At 40.7% G+C, this 18664-nt stretch overlaps 1 protein-coding gene across 5 annotated transcripts in view; it reads left to right on the forward strand.

Annotated features, from left to right (window-relative positions):
• The first annotated feature begins 2051 nt into the window (after positions 1–2051).
• nsd1a (nuclear receptor binding SET domain protein 1a) overlaps positions 2052–18664 on the forward strand; it is a 238012-nt gene continuing 221399 nt past the window's right edge. For 2 of the 5 annotated variants that reach the window (XR_011963528.1, XM_072591224.1), the window contains exon 1: positions 2520–3140. The gene's annotated coding sequence lies outside the window, so the exon portion shown is untranslated. Of the gene's footprint in view, positions 2156–2419; positions 2482–2519; positions 3141–3223; positions 3244–18664 lie in introns of those variants that run through there. The other 3 variants (XM_072591225.1, XM_072591226.1, XM_072591227.1) reach the window with 3 other exon arrangements.

The raw sequence follows: 18664 nt of genomic DNA on the forward strand, positions 1-18664 counted from the left end.
GAAATGAAATATTTGTCATCATAGGGAAATATACTATTGTTGGTACATGAATATTGATGACATATAACTTAATCAGCTATTTGGTCTTCAGACTAGATTACCAGCTCTCCACATCCCTCCTTTAGGAGAAAGTGAGGACTGCAGATGCTGGAGATCAGAGCTGAAAATGTGTTGCTGGAAAAGCACAGCAGGTCAGGCAGCATCCAAGGAGCAGGAGAATCGACGTTTCGGGCTTATGCCCGAAACTTCGACATCCCTCCTTTAGTAGATGTTTTACATCTGCAGTTTAACATAATTTTGCAAAGGACAAAGATGGGGTTTGTATGGCACAATTTTATACACAATTTTTCCAACTTGAGGAAATTCCTTAGGGAGAAGATTTAACACGTGCCATTTGTGCAGAAAAATTGGCATTAGTTCAGTCTTCAGTCTTTTGAGCTGTCATCATCCTTTTTCTCTCCGTGGTTTTGATGTCAACGATTATTAGTGTCCCCGTGAAGCACTTTGGGGCGTTTTATTGTAAAAGGGGCTATATAAATGCAAGGTGGTGTTGTTGTTTGGCACGTGCAGCACCTGTACCAAAAAAAGCTAACATTAACTTATTAAAATGCAATTGCAGAAATGAGAACGTGTTGGAATATAACCACATAATATGTGGATGTTCCCCACCCAAGATTATAAACAGGGATATTTGACGACCTGAATTTATATATCAGACGTATTGGTATTTCCCCTTCGTCCATTTTGTCAACTAAATTATAGTCAATTTATGACGGGATAAAATTATATATCTTGTGGTTTAGCACTCGTGTTTCATACAAGGGTCTGCATTCTAAACCTCCGTACCTTTTTTTTAAACATCAAAGGAGCTAACTTGAAAATAAAAGCCTGCTGCCGAAAAGAAGTTCAATCTTACGAAAACAAAATGCATCTAACTTGATCGAGTCGACTGAACTTGCCGGTCCTGGCCGAGTGCAATATACTCCAAACTATACCGAGGCTCGAAGATTATGGGCTGATTGCATGGGAAAGGAAAAGAAAATACATTTATGTTACGTAGCATATCTTTAAAATGTAAAACGCTGCTTTTTGCGCAGCGAGGATTTGCCTCTTGATGGGCTTTCTTTTCAGCCAAAGGGAGACAAAATGATATCAAACGCGCTTAAAAAAAGATACGATTATTAATTAGTTGCAAGTCTTCAAAAACGAAAATGGGTTTCTTATTTCCAAAGAACTCGCTAATTTCAGAAATACAAACTATCTATAAAATAAATAGAGGAATGACGGGCCATCAAGGTTCAGCACTGAAATATATGTGCATCAAATGCAGCTATTTTGTTCTAGTATAGACTATATGTAAATCAGGAAGAATAGCTTCACTCATCCATTTTGTTTCGTTCAGACATGAACTCTTGATTTAGAGTCCCCCCCGCACTCCTAAACCCCGAGCCGCCTAGCAGCCTCTCAAAAACCTAACCCTCGAACAAACCCCAGAGTCAAAGGAGACTCCCTACATCCTATCTAATATTTGTTTTTTTTCACATCTCGTAATCTAACCCGTGGATACTCAATTGTCACATAATGTAACATTATTTCCAAACTCTGGAGACGACCTGACGCCTCGGTCGGCACTTTAACGTGTCATTGTGGCCGGATTGCTTTTGAGTTTAAAGGAACAGTGATCAAGCCAAACTAAAATGGCTCAGTCCCTCAGGGTGCCATTTGCACTGCCTCTCCTTTTGCACGGTTTTGGTTTTGCTACAAACGAAGAGGCAGAGTTACTCGAGCCTCCTGCAAAAAGGAACTGGCAGACATTAGGCTTTCAAAAGGTGTGCGGCCAATGGAAGTCAAAAAAGTGACATGCACGTTATTAAATATGATGACGGGAGGAAAATGGAGGCACAGACATGTCAGAACCTACAATGGCAATCAACCCCCCCGCCCCATGGTGAAAGGGTGCACCCTCCATCGTGCAACACGACGGCCCAGGATATCAATCATGTCGGTGGGGGGGTGGGGAGAACACATATAACACGATCGTCTTTGGCTCACGCCATTGTAGGAAAATAATTTAGAGAAACTCATCAGGGTCTTGGGTGAAAACTAAGATGGCGGAAGTGACGCAGAGTGGCGCGGAATTGAGGGGGTAAAGCAAGTAAGTGGAGCGGGGGTGATGATGGTGGTGGTGGTGGTAGAAGGGGTAAATTTCAATTTTGAAATGATTTATTTCCAATGCACAGACAGCCGTGTGTGTGTATATGCTGGGGTGCTCTAGGTGCACTGAGAACCTACTGACCGTTGGGCGACGGCGGCTCGAGCTCGGGAGGATTGTTGGGGGGAGGGGGGGGTAGCTCACGGCGGCGGCTCGCGCCTGCTGCTGGCCACTGGGGGGGGGGGGGGTGCGCGGGTGGCGGAGGGGAACGGAGCGAACGCGGATTGGCTGAGAGCCGCTGGGGCTGTCACCAACAACAAGACAAGTCGGTAAGTGCACAGAGAGAGCCAGAGCACACGGGGCGAGAGAGATAGAGATAGGAGGGCTATCAAAGGAAAAGAACTGCACGGTCAATATTGAACTAGTGGCTACCATTTTTTAAAATGTTTTTCAAAAAAGTACTTTTGGCAAAATAGCGTTTTTTTAAAATCTGGCGTTTGAAGGGGGAGGGGGGTTGGTTGGAGAGGAAGGAGGAGGTTCTGCCCACCAGCTTAGGCCTAGGACAGGCAACCAATAGTGTTGTGGAGCAGCATGGAAATACAGGGGTACTGAGATATTTGGGGAGGGGTGGGGTATTGAACCGCATTTGAGGTTTGGAGCAAAAAAAAACACAAAGACGTGGTCACGTTTTGTCTGTCTTTTTTTTTGTTCCAGCCTCCCCCGACCGCGTTCTCACCCGCCTTCTATTGATAGGAGTGCAAATGTGCCAGGATAGCTGAGGATGAAGGGCAGCCATGTTGCAATAGGAACTTTTCATGCAAGAGCTTAATCCAACTCGTGATTATCGTTTGCTTTTTGGTGAGGATGGTTAAGGAGTGTAGGATCTTTAAATAATGCATGATAAAATGTCGTTAATATAAATGAACTGTCATTGCAAAAGGAAGGAGAACGGGACCCGAAGTCAATCGAGAGGAAAAAAAAGGTTAAGGTGAGTTGGAGCCCAAGACTGACGTCAGGAGGGTTAACACTGCACTGTTTGTAAATCGAGTTTCAAATCAGAGAAATCTGAAGCTTGTCTAATGAATGGGCAGGTAAGACGCTCTTGTCATTTTAGGTCCTGTGGGACGCAAGATCGAGATATTTGAATTTCTAAAAGGTTATTCAGGAGGAGGAGCAAGATAGGTCATAATTTATAACGTAGTTACAGTGCGGGAATATTTTGAGTAACGCTGAAGTTTATCTGACAGGTCAGGATGGATCTTTAATGCATGCAACAGTTATTTAAAGTTTTGTTTTTTAGACATGGGATAATTCCATCAGTTCACATTTAAAGGTGCAACATACCTTTGGACAGCCTGCTTAAAGTAGATGAATTTAGATTCAAATTGTCACTGAGTATTTCAGCAGGAGAATATCTATTTTAGGATCTCCATCACTTGTTCCCCTTCTTCATTCCACAGTTCTCACCCCACCCCTTGCTCAGAGTTTCTTGCAGTTAGGCTAAGGGGGAGGTGAGCAAAATTGAAATGCTTGTGACACTAGTTTTGATTAAATTTAGAATTTTGTGAGCAGTGAAATGCAGTCAAGCATTTCTTTAAATAAAATTGTGTTATATATTGTACAATGAGGATGCAGTATTTTCATCTGACTAGTTCTTTGCTAATTGGGCATTTTTCCATCTGCTTATTCTGCCATATGTGCCCATGCACCATGTTATATGAATTCTGACTTGGAATATTTCTATTCATTATTAGTGGTCTATAGTCTATCAATCCAGTTCTCAATTTTGTATGAGAGTTGATTTCCCCCTCCCCACCCTGGTCACCTATCGATATATCAATGGTGGGTTTATCATTAGAAATCCTTCTAAAAGGTGTGACTATATAAACTGTTTTAATGAGAAAAGTCTTTTGGATGTAATTCTGCTGTCTTGTGATTTGTGTTTTTTGTTTCATAAATGCTCCCCTAGGATAATGTTAAACCAATTATATAATTGGTCACCCTCCTTTTTTTTAAAAAAAGAAGTTTTTAAGTAAGCAAATTGTGCCTCTTTTGGGCTTGAATTATGTGGTCTGATTGATATGAGGATGTTGAGTCTTCCATATGTTATCTGGAATTAAACAATATGGTATGATCTGTATTTCATAAAAGTTAACTTTATTTGCAATACAGTTACCTGCAATTTCCCTGGTGATATCAAGTGATAAACTGAACTCTACAGGCAATAAAATGCTGAGGTTCAGTCTCTGGACTTAGTATTAACTGATCTGTTAGAATAGTAGTAAGAGGTACTGTATTCTGCCCCAAAAGGTAGTAGAAGAGTAATGGTCAGACTTTCAGCATGCAACTGCTATTAACCCTGGTTGGAAGCAAAAATTTAAGCATTTTGGATGAAGATCCCTTCATCAAGGGTTCATGAATGAATAATGATAAAATACAGAAGTGACTAGAACTATACCTCACTACTTTCTTTAGTATTGACAAAAACAGTTTTTCAAAGCTAGGTCTTTTAAAAGAAAGAACAGTGCTGTATTTTCTTGCATGGAATGTGAATGATGTTTGCTTGCTTTAGCTGCTGCAGTTTACCTGGTGTAGGTACATCTGCAGAGCTGTTAGGAAAGGAGTTGTAAGTTTTTAAATTCTGAAATAGTGAAAGAAAAGCAACAAAATTCCATATCTGGATGGAATGACTTGGAAGGGAACATGCAGTTAATACTTCCCCCATACATCTGCTGCCCTTCCCCTTTTCTGTAACAGTCCAGAGTTTTGGAACATGCTGTAAATGGAGCCTAGGTCAGTTGCTCCAGTGCATCATGGGCATATAGTACATAAGGCGTAAACTGTACTATGGTTTTTCAATGGTGGAGGGAATGAATGTTTTGAGGTGCTGTTTTGGTTTTAATCCAGCTGAGGTAACTTAGAAGATTTATAGACCATAGAAGTAATGTTGTCCAAAGATAACTTAGTTGCACTTGTTTGATTTACATAACATCAATCCAAGATATTAGAGTAATAGATGTAGGAGTAAATTCTCTGTATGCTGTTCCTGATATGCAGTTTGACTCTCTCCATCTGCTTTGGCTCCATATTTGTTCCAAAGCTACAATATTCACTTTTTTATGTCTAAAGAACAGATCAGTAAATGTAGTTGTGGACCCTTTAAGCAAGAGTGCTTAATGTGTAAAATTGGGTTGATCATGTAAAATGAAGTTGAAAATTGAACTGACACAGGCGGCAAAGGGATTAGACAGGTAAACTAGGTGGGCAGTGAGATCACAAATGTGGGGAAGTGGAGCTATCTACTCTTTTTGAAAGAAAAATTGTAAAGCAGAATGTTGAAATGGCTGAGACTGGGAAATGTTGACCTTGAGAGGTACCTGGCAGCCCTTGTCTGTCTGTCTCAAAATCAACATGTGATCATAATACTGAAAACTAGAATGCTGGCGATCACAGCAGGTCAGACAGCATCCGTGGAGAGGGAGCAAACTAATGTTTCAAGTCTAGATGACTCTTCAGAGATGCTGAAGGGTGGCGGGGACAGTATTTATGCTATAGTTTGGGCGGGGGTGTGAGGTGGAAGTGGGTACTGTATAGAGTACTAGTGGAGAAAAGGCGTTGATAGTTCAGATTAAGTGATGGGAATGTGAGAATGACAGAACAATGCTGCATCTCCGACCAGACTTGAAAGGACAGTAACTTGGGATGGTAGGGGAGGATATAATAACAAGCTGGAAGAAATGGTTCACAATTCTAAGATGTTGAACCCTTTATACAGTATTAAATCCAGAGGGCTGTAAAGTGCCTAATCTGAAGAGTTGTTGTTCCTCCAGCTTGTGCTGTGATTCACTGGAATGTGGCAACATGCTGAGGGCTTACTTCTTGGAGACGAAAGAAAACTGTAGATGCTTGAATCCAAAGTAGACCAGCAGGAGGCTGGAAGAACACAGCAAGCTGGGCAGCATCAGGAGGTGGAGGAGTTGACACTTTTGGTGTAGGGTTATATTCGAAGACAGACGTGGGCAATACAAGCAGGATGCTGTGTTAAAATGACTGGCTACAGGAAGGTTGGGATCCTGCTTGCACACAGACCGGAGGTGTTCTGTAAAGCAGTCATCCAGTCTGTTTGGTTTCTCCAGGGAAGAGTAGGCCACATTGGATGAGGTACGGGTGAAATCCTGTTTCATCTGGCAAGATTGTTTAGGCCCTTTTGGATGGTGAGAAGGGAGGAGGTGAAGGGGCAGGTGCTGCACCTTCTATGGTTTCGTGGGAAGATGCTGTGAAGAAGGGCGATGATGTTGTTAGTTGTGGAATTGCCTGTGGTGTCCAGGAGGGAACGATCCCTGCAGAGTGCAGACGGGAGAGTGAGGGGAAGATGTGTATGGTGGCATTCTGCTGGAGTCATCTGCTTTGGTAATGTGTTCCTACATAGTAAGCAGTTAGAAACCCATGGCATGTTAGCCCTTTTTATTACAAAAGGGACTGGAATACAATGGTAAAGAAGCCTTCTTGCAAGTTTACAGGGTCTTGAGGCTGCAACTGGGATGCTGATAACTTAAACCTTACAAAAGGAAGGATATTCTATATCTGGAGGGAGTGCAGTAAAGTCTCACTAGACACCTTCCATCCTCCTCTTGAGGAGAGATCAAGTTGACCAATGCCCCCTAGAATTTTGAAGATTGAAAAATGATCTTGTTTAAACAGTAAAATTAAGTGACTTGAGGGAAGATTCAAAAAGTTGTATTCTCCTGGTTGCTGATCCTCTAACTAGAGCTGCTGGTCTAAGATTCAAATGAGGAAATTTATTTGCACAAAGTGGAGTGAATCCTTGGAGCTCCCTACCCCACATAGCTGTGGTTGCTTTGTCTATGACTATTAATTTCAATAAGAAATTCAACGGCAGACTTGGGGTTTTTTTTAAAATAAAGGGGGCTTTTGCGGGGAGGTGAAGTTAACATGGAGCTTATTGACTCTATTAACGAGTAGAATAAGCTTGAACTCTGGTCACCACTCTGGCTCCTGTGTCTTGTGTGAGATTGAGGTGCAAGGGGATGGTGGGACTCCAGAACCTGAGGGTGTAGGTTTAAGGCGAGAGGGGAAAGATATAAAAGATCGGTGAAGTTTTGGAGCTTTCTACCTCCAGTAGGAAATGGGAGCTCAGTTATTTAAGTTCAAAGCACAGATTTCTAGTTAGTAATGCCATCAAGAGATAGTGTGGGACTATGATCTGGTGCAGATAATCAATTATAATCTAGAATAGTGAGGCAAAACAAGGGGCTGAATGGTCTACTCTTATTCCTATGTTCATATCCTTGGCTATTAAAAAAAACTTATCAGTTGAAAATTTGAAATGAATCTGGTTGGCTTGCAATGCTTTTGTAGGAGAGAGTTTTACACTTCTGTCACACTTTACTGAAGAGGTGTTGCCTAACTTTTCATCCAAGTGACTTGCCTTTGATTTTTAAGGTAATGTCTCCTTGCCAAGACTAGCCACAGAAAGTGATTCTCTCTATCTACTTATATGCCCCCTTCACTTGGTTATAAGTTCCCATCTCTTTATCCCTATTGGTTGGCCACAGCAAACATTAATAATTTTTAGCATTCAGCTGTAATGTACTTCAATTAAAATGCTATTTGCTAGTTCAAAAATGAAGCTGATGACAAGATAGTCTTGAGAAAGAAAAATTCATTTTTCTAACACCCAAGCAAAGTTACAAAAAGCAACAGCAAAAGCACAAATGCAAGCATAAATTTAAAAAAAAAAGGGCAGTGTCTAACAAAAAAAAATCAAGAATGTGGATCTTTAAAAATCCTGAGTCTTTGAGTTGTTAAGTTTATGTTGAGACCAGGGATAGTTAAATGAGTACACTCCACACCAGCAAAATTTGTAGAAATCTGCATTCTTGGTGAACACATGGTTCTTTGCACTGTGTATTGTTTTTGAAGAACGAGAGAGAGAGAGAGAGACAGCTCTGCATTCATCATTTTCTCTGCTCTGCTCAAAGCACTTCCATGAAATGTAGTTCATATGTGTTATCTCACATGTCTGACTTCATTCTCCAACCCCACCCCAAAAGTAATGGGTAATTTGTAACTTCCGTGAAGGTGTATATTAAACAAGAAATGGATGTTTGAGTGACTGGTTTCAGTCACTTTTACCTCTTAATTTCAGTTAAGACTAAGTTTTGTTTAATTAATTAATTGGCTCAACCTGTAGTCAGGTAATAAGTTTGGCTCTCATGTCAAGTCTTTTGCATTTTAACTAGGAGAAAGTGAAGACTGCAGATGCTAGAGAGCGGAGTCAAGAGTGTGGTACTAGAAAAACGCAGCAGGTCAGGCAGCTCATTCCTGATGAAGGGCTTATGCCCGAAACATCAAATCTCCTGGTCCTTTGACATTGCCTGACCTCTGCTTTTCCAGCACCCCACACTTGACTGTTTTAAAACCATTTTAGTCCATGCAAGGTCTTAGATTTTAAATTCAGGGTGTTGGAAATCAAAATTTAATAATAGGAAAGATACATTATCATTATGTACGCCATTTAACCCTTGGATCTCTGCATCTGTGCTTCATTCCTGCCAAGATCAGGATATCCTCTGTCATGCCCTGAGCTAACTACAATACTTAAAAGCACTCTTTGACTACATCTTATAAATAAAGCAAAACTTCCTGTGCTCTATTTAGAGGCTAGCATTCCATTAGCTAGTGTTGATTTTAAATTTTTCTGTCATAGTCATAGAGATGTACAGCTCGGAAACAGACCTTTCAGTCCAACTTGTCTATGCCAACCAGATATCCTAACCTAATCTAGTCCCATTTGCCAGCACTTGGCCAAATCCTTCTGAACCATTCCTATTCACATACCCATCCAGATACCTTTTTTAAAAGCAGCAACTGTACTAGCCTCCTCCACTTCATCTGGCAGCTCATTTCAAGGTGATGTAATTTCAGTAGTGGTGAGATCTTGAGATATGTCTTAAATGTTATAAACTCATTACAATGGTAACAGTGCAACATAATGGCTAATACTGGATTTGCCAGAAGGGCATTACAATGATTACTGTAATTAACTGGCAAGTTACAATTGTGGGATCAGGAACTTATTCCATGACTGAGCTGCACTGCATTGATTGAAAGTGGATGCAACAGTGATGTTCAAAAAGGCACTGAATAGAGGAAAATAAATTTGCAGTGGGGGGGGGGGGATTGATCGGCCAGTTCCTTCACTGGGCCAGATTGTGTTGGACAGGCCCAATGGCCTCCTACTTTGGCACATGCTGTGGGTTGTATGTTCAAACCCCTAACTCCTTGCACCCAGAAATCTCAGCTATCGCTCCTGTGCTGCACTCCCTCGACTGACAGTCCTAAAGCTGAAGGGCTTCCCCTGCCCTCTTGGGCTGATGTAAAAGATCACTTGGCACTATTCTGCCCAAGTACCAATGGAATGATGCAGTTGGCAGTGAAGGTAGTGATCTCAGGGTAGAACAGGACCTAGATCAGCTGGCAGATGAAATTTAGTTTTGACAAACACAAAGTGTTGCATTTTGGGAAAGCAAAAACAGGGCAGGACTTATGCACTTAATGGTAGGGAGTGTTGCTGAACAAAGAGACCTTGGAGTGCAGGTTCATAGCTCCTTGAAATGGAGTCTTGGGTACGCGAGTGAGGAAGGCACCTGGCATGCCCTTCCCCACTGGCCAGAACTGAGCACAGGAGTCAGGAGGACATGCTGCGGCCGCACAGGACAGTGGCCAGGCTAACACCAGAACACTGCGCTCAATTCCAGTCTCCCTCCCATTGGAAGGATGCTGCAAAACAAATTAAAACTAATTTGCGAAAGGAGAACATATTAAATAATGGGTGTGTAAACGGATGATAAAATTGGGGAATGGAAAAGCAATGTACAAATAAATGTGTTACAACACTGGGTAAACCCTTCTGCTAGTTTAAACCAGACCCACAGAAAAGCTCACCTCGTGTCGTAATCTGTGAAATATCACTATTTAAAGAAAAAATTAAATATTTTATCCTTTTAAGTTGAAAAGAGAACATTAGACAACAACTATTTACAACTCCTTTCTCTTAAACCTATCTCTTACCTCTCACTCTACACTACTGATCCAATTTAAAAAACCCCGATTAGGATTTACAAAAAAATCTTGTATCAAAAGCAGCTAGCTGTGTCAATTTTTTTTTTCTCGTTATAAACTTTCCTCTGTAGATTTTCCTGGATCGTCTTTTCTTCAGTTTTCTGCTACACAAATTTCTTATGTACAAGTACCTTTCAGAGAACTATTCTACTAACAGTTGGTTGGTGCTTGGCTGCCCTTTGCCATTCTCTGCTGTACTCCCCAAAACACCTGATTTTATACGCCCCAAAACATCGACCGTCTCACTGGTCATCAAAACATTAAAATTCAAATTTAATTGGATTTTGGTATCTTGGGGCATAACTTAAACTAGCAGAGTTTGAATTTATGTACCATGGCAACGCAGCTCCAGCTATCGTTTCCACAAACAAATGTTACATTTTTAAAAATATGTTGAAGATACCCCTGGTTTAAATTCTGACAAATAATCGGGAGCCAAGTGAACCCTGTGGAGAATCTTAAACTGTAAAGCATGGGTCCTATTGCAAATTGATATCTTACTTGTGTTTACCCAAATATCTTCCCATGCCTCTGAGGAGACCTTAATGCCACCCCTCTCTCCCACACCCTGCAGAGTCGATCAAACTCATCCGAGGGGCAGCCTCCCCAATTGATGATATAAAGTGCTGACCGAAAGTGTACTCTTATCACTGGGCACCCTCCTCTCTGTCAAATGTTAAATTTTTAAATTGGTCAGCACATTCTCTGCTTTCAGTCAGTCCTTGTCAGCTTTCACTCTCTTAAAGGTACACAGTACGCCTTCATAATGAATGCCAAAACATTTTTACCAGAACAAAACTTGCTTATGGTGATATTGGCATGAATGTGCATTTGGAATCATACCTTGGTCAAATTTAACCTGCATGAATGGTATGATTCAGCCTTGGCCAGTTGCCAGGGAGACAGATTTGAGTTTGTGGGAGGCACTGCAGAACATGGTTTAAGTCTTTCCAATGTTTAATAGAAAGGTTTGCTCGTTCTGTACTGGGTTTTGTCAAACACTTCGATTATTTAACATCTGAAGTGGTTGGCAGAAATGGTAATGACTGAGAGCTGGGTATTTTCTGTGAGGGCTGTCATTCTGTAGGTGTGAACCTCTAAGCCACAAGCTTGAGTTCATTTCAGAATTTGAAAAATATCAAGCCGACATTCTACTCTGATACTGAGTGCGTATCACTTTGTCGGCAGAGAGGTCTTTCAGATGAGATGTTAAACTAGGCCTTGTCCGTCTGCTTGACACCATATTTATAAAGGGGGGAGCTACTTTGTGTCCTTGCCAACAGTTATATCTCAATCCTGTTTTGTAATGTTGATTCTCATTATAGCCATATTGCTTGTGGGAGTTTGTCCATAAATTAACTAGTATGTAGATGCTGTAGTGAATTGGGAAATGTGTGATGTGGCCGAGAGGTAGCATATAGTTGAAAATTCTGGAGCTAAGTTTAGTTCTTTGAGCGTCAGCAGAGGTAAAAATGGGAACAGAAACAATTGCAATTAATTCTCTGGTTATCATTGTTTAAATGAATAAAGTGTGTCATCCACTTGGGTCATGTTGGAGAGGTATTGGAGGAGGGAAGTGTGGTCAGTCATGTCAAAGGCTGCTCCAGGCTGAGAAAGATGAGGAATCGTTTACCTTTGTCACTATCATGGGATGTCATGTGGGCCCTTGATGTTTCAATACTGAGATGGCATAGCAGTCCAATTTGGATAGATTCAAAATGGAGTGCTGGAAAAGGTGGATACAAATTTTGGGAGACAGCATATTCAAGGATGTTCGAGCAATGGATAATTGGAGATGGAGCAGCAGTTTGCATGAATAATGGGGTCAAAGGTTTTGCAGAGAGAATTGATGTCAGGAGATTTAAGGGAGAGAGACGACAGAGAACCAAATGATGAGTTAATAAAAAGCAGGAAAGGGTGACAGTTTAATTTCAGTACGCTCGGGGTAGCAGGTGGTGAGTGCTGAGTAGCACAAACTGAGGGTTTAGGACGAACGGGAGGGGGAAAATACTAAACTAAGATCCAAATTCAGAGCTACAGGAAGGATAATGACTGACGTGGGTAATTGGCTAGTCTCAATCAAAATGACGACAGGTTCGTGAGCTCTTTAAACTACTTGACTGTGAGAGTTAAGGATGTGGGTAGAAAGATTTAAGACATAATGTCGTAAAGAGAATCTGGCTGTTACCTTTGCATTGCAGGATGATCCTGGAATACTGAGCAGGTATTGGCAGGTAAGGCAAGACTCAGTGTTTAGTTTAGCTAGATCTGATGTTTCTTTTTTGCCATATCCATTTAAATAGCTGTCCCTTGCAGCTATGGCAGAATTGAAGAATGTACCAGGATAAGAAAAAGTAATAGTTTTATTGTGATCTAAATTGCAAAGGATCAAAGATGGAAGTGAAGATGTTTTGAAAGAAAAGATTGCTGAAGTAAAGTCATGGTGAGTGGAGGGCTAAAGGCTGGACCATTGGGGTATTGAAATTTAATTAGGAGATGGATGCAAAAGTAGGTAGGCTTCAGCTATCCAAGGGGGATGTAGATGGAAACTGATACCAGAAAGTGATTAATGGTGACCTTATCTGCAAATTGGTGTAATGACATAAACAAAGCCCCATGTGATGGCAAGATTGAAGGTGGCTTTGACTGAGCTGGGAGTTGTATGGAGGTATATATAAAGGGAGAAGAATGACTAGGAAGAGAGCATGATTTCTGAGATGAAGAATGGGATCACTGAAAATGGCTCATAGGGTGAGGAAGGAAAGCATTGAAGATATGTAAAAGTGCTATTTGGGTGGGTGGTAGTGACTTAACCCCTCTGGTTCCATATGGAACACTGGATGGCAGAGAATGTATTTTTTATGAAGGTTGTGAAATTGGGTGAAGAAGTGAATCCACAGTCTGATTTGGTCACAAGATTCACAGTGCAACTACAGCTGTTTTAGTGGCCCAAGAGATGGTTGGTACTGCTGGGCAAGTCGGTGTGACTTTTGGGAGGAGGAGGTGGCATTGCACCTCTGCCAAGTTTCCAACTAGGGCATTAAGTTGATGTTCTCAACCACAGTAACTTCATGAATAGCATGGGCCTTTCTCTCAAGTGAAGATCTCCTAGAGCAAGGTGTTTAATAGCTTATCATTTGACAGATTTCAAGTTATTAGAACTGCTTAGGGTGAGTTGGATAAATAATAGAACATTCCTAATCTCTGGCCTGATGAGAAGATTGGTAAAATTCATCTCTAGTAGTGTGTTGATGAGCATCTTAGTGAGAGAATAGGATGGAACAATTGGGTTTGCTGCCAGTAGTGAGTATTTTGAAGATTTAGTGCAGCTATATATTTAAGCAAGGAGGAATTTGGATTGGGGTAGTAGCAGCAGAATGGGGAAATTTGAGAAGTAATTGATTATAAGGTACTTAGGAATATTACAGGGAGAAATGAGAGACATCAAAAAGTATCTTTTTAAGGAGGGGGAAATGTAGAAAAAAATAATTGGCTTGAGTCCAGAGCAACAGTTAACGCTCATGCGGTTGAACAGTGGGTTGCACAAGTGATGTCAGCCTGGTTTTGCTACATAATATCTGAAATTTCTCATAGAAATATCAGTAGGCTACATTCAGGTTGAATTCAGTACTGAGTTCAAAGTTTCCATGGTAGGAAAAATTGTAGGTACAGGTTCCTTCCAAAGCACCTTGCATACCTGTGACCTCTACCACCTAAAAGAACGTTGACAGTATGTGCATTAAAACGCCACAACAGCAAATACCTTTTTAAAGTTTCCAGTTGTCTTGGAAATATATAATTGTTCCTTCATTGTCATGTCATCAAAAACATCCTTAATACTTGTGGATATAACTAAACCTGCATTTGCCTAAGAAGCTGGCTCACCACAGCCACATCAAGTAGGGATGTGCAATAAATGGTGGCTTTGCCAGTGCTGCCAACTTGCCATGATCACTTTCTAAAATTAGGTGACATCAAGAAATGATATATGCTTTAACAAAGCTCCGATATGACCGTTGGACAAGCAAAATCCAGAGGTTATTTGAGATATAAAGACCACATCTTTTTTATTCTCTATTTAATTATAGACTGAAGAGGGAATGGAATATAAAAACTGGAATATTAAAACTACTTTATACACTTGTCAGACCATAGCTAGAATACTGGGGATATCTTTGCTCCCTTTTATCTAAGGAAAGATACGCTAGAATTGAAGGCAATCCACAGAGATTCTGTAAGCTGATTCTAGATATGGAGAGACTCCTATGAGGAGAGATTGCATGGATTGGGCTTGCGCTTTTGGAATGTAGAAAAATTGGAGGGTGACCTTTATTGGAATATAAAAGTTTTTTGGAGGGGTTGACAAGATAGTTATGGAAAAGTTGCTTCCCCTTGAAAGAATTGAGGACCAGAGGATACAATCTGACAGGTCGGTGCAATATCAAAGGGCCTATACTCTGCTGTAATGTTCTATGTTGTAATAAGTGGCCTTATATTTTAATACCCAGATGATCAAGCATTTCTTAAGGGTAGTTAATCTTTGGAATTCTTTACTGAAGAGGACTATTGAGGCTGGGTTGTTAAATATATTCAAGGCTGAGATAGATTTTTAATGAGTAGAGCATCAAAGTTTGTGGGGGAAAAGGAAATTGAGGATTCTGATTATTCATGATCTCATTGAATGGCAGAGCAGACTCACTTGGCTGGATGGCCTACTTCTGTTCCTTGCTTTGTGGAGAAGAGATTGTTTTAAAACAAAGGATTGCTGGAGGGTTACTGCATGTTTCGAAAGCAAGCAACCTGATACTCCTTGTAAATTCTGTTTACTGCTAGAACCAGTAGCTGCATAGTTAGCAAATGAGCTGGAGTCAAGGGGTATAACTCACTTTAAGCCTGCCTTCAGTAATTGTACTTATTCCCTTGTGTTTCCTGCAAGCCAGTTGAGGCATCCAGAGAAGCAAGACCAAGCAGCATGAACACCATCTCAGCAGATATTGTGATCAGACTGCTGAATTGCTTTCTCAGTTTTACCTCTGCGTATTAATATTGAGGGAGTTTTATATGCTAGTTACATGTTGGCAGTTTAATTGTTTACCTATATCCATAGTTTGTTTGTAATAAATAGTAACTTGAGTACAATAACCTAAACTGGGTTTTGTTAACCTGGGTCTGAAAAATCAGGTAAATTTAGAATTCTGCAGTTTTAAAAAAAATCCTTTAACATTTGTGATGACTTCATGGCAGCAGGCCTTGATTTCTTCCATGCCATCACAGTGAGGCATAACAGAAAGAAGTTCTGGGATTTATATATTAAAGAGCCGAAATTGGCAAACCCATTCTAAAAGATGAAAGACTCAGCTATCTAGATTTGTTCAATATACAATTTCAGCTGCAAGAGACTGTGTGTTTGTTTTATGGTCTTCCTTCACAACCACCTGATGAAGAAGCAGCACTTTGAAAGCTAGTGCTTCCAAATAAACCTGTTGGACTATAACCTGGTGTTGTGATATATAGTCTCCCCGCCACCCCCCCCCCCCCCATCTTTTTATCTCCATGTCGATTCTCCTGCACCTGGATGCTGCCTGGCCTGCTGCGCTTTTCCAGCACCACACTTTTTCCTGGTCTCCAGCATCTGCAGTCCTCACTTTCTCCTTGTGTGATTTATAACAGTATTCAATTTTGAAGATGCACTGATGGAGTATTCTGATGGGAATGAAGACCTAAGAGATGAATAGATTCTGTTATAGGACGACAATCAGTAAGGCTCACAAAAAAGTTTGACTACATTAATCATCAGATACAGCAACGTTGGGGAAAGGGCTGCAACTGAGCAGAACAATTTGACAATGTAAGCACATCATAGCAAATGAATCTGAATGGGGTAGTCTGGTACACTAGTGAGATCTTAAGCATTCAAACTCTTGAGATCTAAAATATAAAGTGTTGGAGAAGTCAGCAAGTCTGTTGATCTCTGCAGAGAGAGTAACAAGATAACTTCAGTAACTTTTCTTCCCAAGTCAAAATGATAACCATTTATTTCAATGTTAACTGTTTCTTTAGATGCTGTCAGACCTGTTGACTTTCTGCAGCACTTTTTAATTCAGTATGTGATATCTTTGTCCAGGTGAGAAGGTGAGAAATTTCGAAGACCACTTCGACAAGATCCAGAGCTTCTACTACAAAGTAGGGTGTGGTTAGGGGTTCAGTGAGGAGCTTCCTTGGGAGCTGACTAACCAGGGGCTGCCTTGAAGAGCAGTTGTGGAGAATGTCTTTTCCTATTTCATAAGGATTGTGACTGAGCAAACCATTCATTTATAGATTAACGTTAATTTCAATTTCTTTCCAGCACATCTATTAGCTGCTGTTCCAAGATATTGGCTGGTTTGATTAATGTTTGTCAGTGGGTTATGCTGTGGACCCAAGCCAATACATTGTTTGAAATTTGAATTTTTTGTGATAACTTCAAACTGTTTCTATCTGATTTCATACCCGGAACCTTTTGCATGTTAGTTGAACATGATAACCAGTACAATTCAGAAACACTGCAAACCAGAATTATTGATCTGCTTACACTTCAGTGCCCATGTGTTGAGAATGCATGTGCGTTACCACAGGCCTATGAGAGGTTATGAAATTATTTGCACCAATTGTTATTACCTTCTGAGTGTGAGCAAGAAGTGTTTGGTAAGAAAATCACGAGAAACTACTGTTCTTAAAGTTGTCAATAAATGGACAATTGAAGAGTTATGGTAGTGTTAGACAGAATCAGTGACCATAATTCTATTAGTTTTACAATAGTTATGAAAAAGGAAAGGCTGCAAGGAAAAGCCAGGGACCTACAGACCACTGAGCCTGATGTCAGCGCTGGGCAGTGTTGTTGAAGGTCTCCAAGTTGATCTTCAAAACTGGGGTAAGGCAATTTTGATGGTATTAGACAGGAACTTTCAAAAGTTGATTGACTGAGGGAGGTTGTTAGCGGGTAAAGGGACGTCTGACAATTGGGAGGCTTTCAACAGTGGGATAATGAGAGTTCAGGGACAGCATGTTCCTGTTAGTGTGAAGGACAAGGTTGGCAGGAGATATTGAAGCTCTGAAGAAAAAGGACGCATGGACGTCAGGTCTAGATAGCTGGAATCAAGTGAATCACCCTAAGAATATAGGGGATGTAGGAGTACATTTGAGGGAAATCAGGAGGACAAAAAAGGCACATGAGTGTTTTGGTATATTAAGGGAAAAAGAAGAACAAGGGAGAGAATAAGTTCCCTTAATGATCATCGATACCATCTATCTGAAGCCACAGGAGATGTGCAAGTCTGTAAATATTTTGCGTCAGTATTTACTATGGAGAAAGGTATGGAATCTAGGGAATTTGGGGAAATGAATGCAGGTATCCCTACTTTTCGAACGTTCACTTTATGCAATTTTACTTTTACAAAAGACCTACGTTAGTATCTGTTTTCACGCATCCTAAGAGGAGTTTCGCTTTTCCGAAAAACAGTGACACTTTTTTTCCCACATAAATCGTGCACCTTCTCATTACGCCATTTTCAGCTTACAAAAGGTTTCCTGGGAATGCTCCACTTTTGGATAGCAGGGCCTACCTGTGGTGTCTTGAGTCCACATTTATAGAAGAGGTGCTGGAGGTGTTGAAATGCATGATCAGATGTATTCCAAAATATTGTGGAAATCCAGGGAAGAAATTGCACGGTCCCTTGCAGAGATATTTGTGTCATCGTCAACCATGGCTGAGTTTGCCAGAAGACTGGAGAGAGCTATTGTTGTGACACTATTTGAGAGAGTTAAAAATCACACAACACCAGGTTATAGTCCAACAGGTTTAATTGGAAGTACACTAGCTTTTGGAGCAACGCTCCTTCATCAGGTGATAGTGGAGGGCTCAATCCTAACACAGAATTTATAGCAAAAATTTACAGTGTGATGTAACTGACATTATACATTGAAAAATTGATTGTCTGTTAAGCCTTTCATCTGTTAGAATACAGTGATAGTTTCACTTATTTCATGTGTAAATCTCACAATTGTTTTTTAAAATGTTGCATTCTCGGGTTAGCTGTTAACGATGGTGATAGACAATATGTTGAAGTTGTCGGCCCCTGTGTTCTCTGTCTATGCCATGATGTTTAGATTGATTCTAATCTTAAAAAGTGAGATAATGGAGTTTTACATAAATTCATACAGTTTTTGAACAAAGTACAAATTCACCCCACAAAATGTGTGTGTGTGGGTGTATAGTGCAATGGTGGCCACCTGTAATGACATAAACCCAAGCTCCGAGTTGAGGCCCTCCCTATGGGTACCGAACTTAGCTATCAGCCTCTGCTCGACCACTTTTCTCTGCTGCCTGTC

This window comes from Chiloscyllium punctatum, chromosome 20 (genome assembly GCF_047496795.1).
Source record: "Chiloscyllium punctatum isolate Juve2018m chromosome 20, sChiPun1.3, whole genome shotgun sequence".
NCBI lineage: Eukaryota > Metazoa > Chordata > Chondrichthyes > Orectolobiformes > Hemiscylliidae > Chiloscyllium > Chiloscyllium punctatum.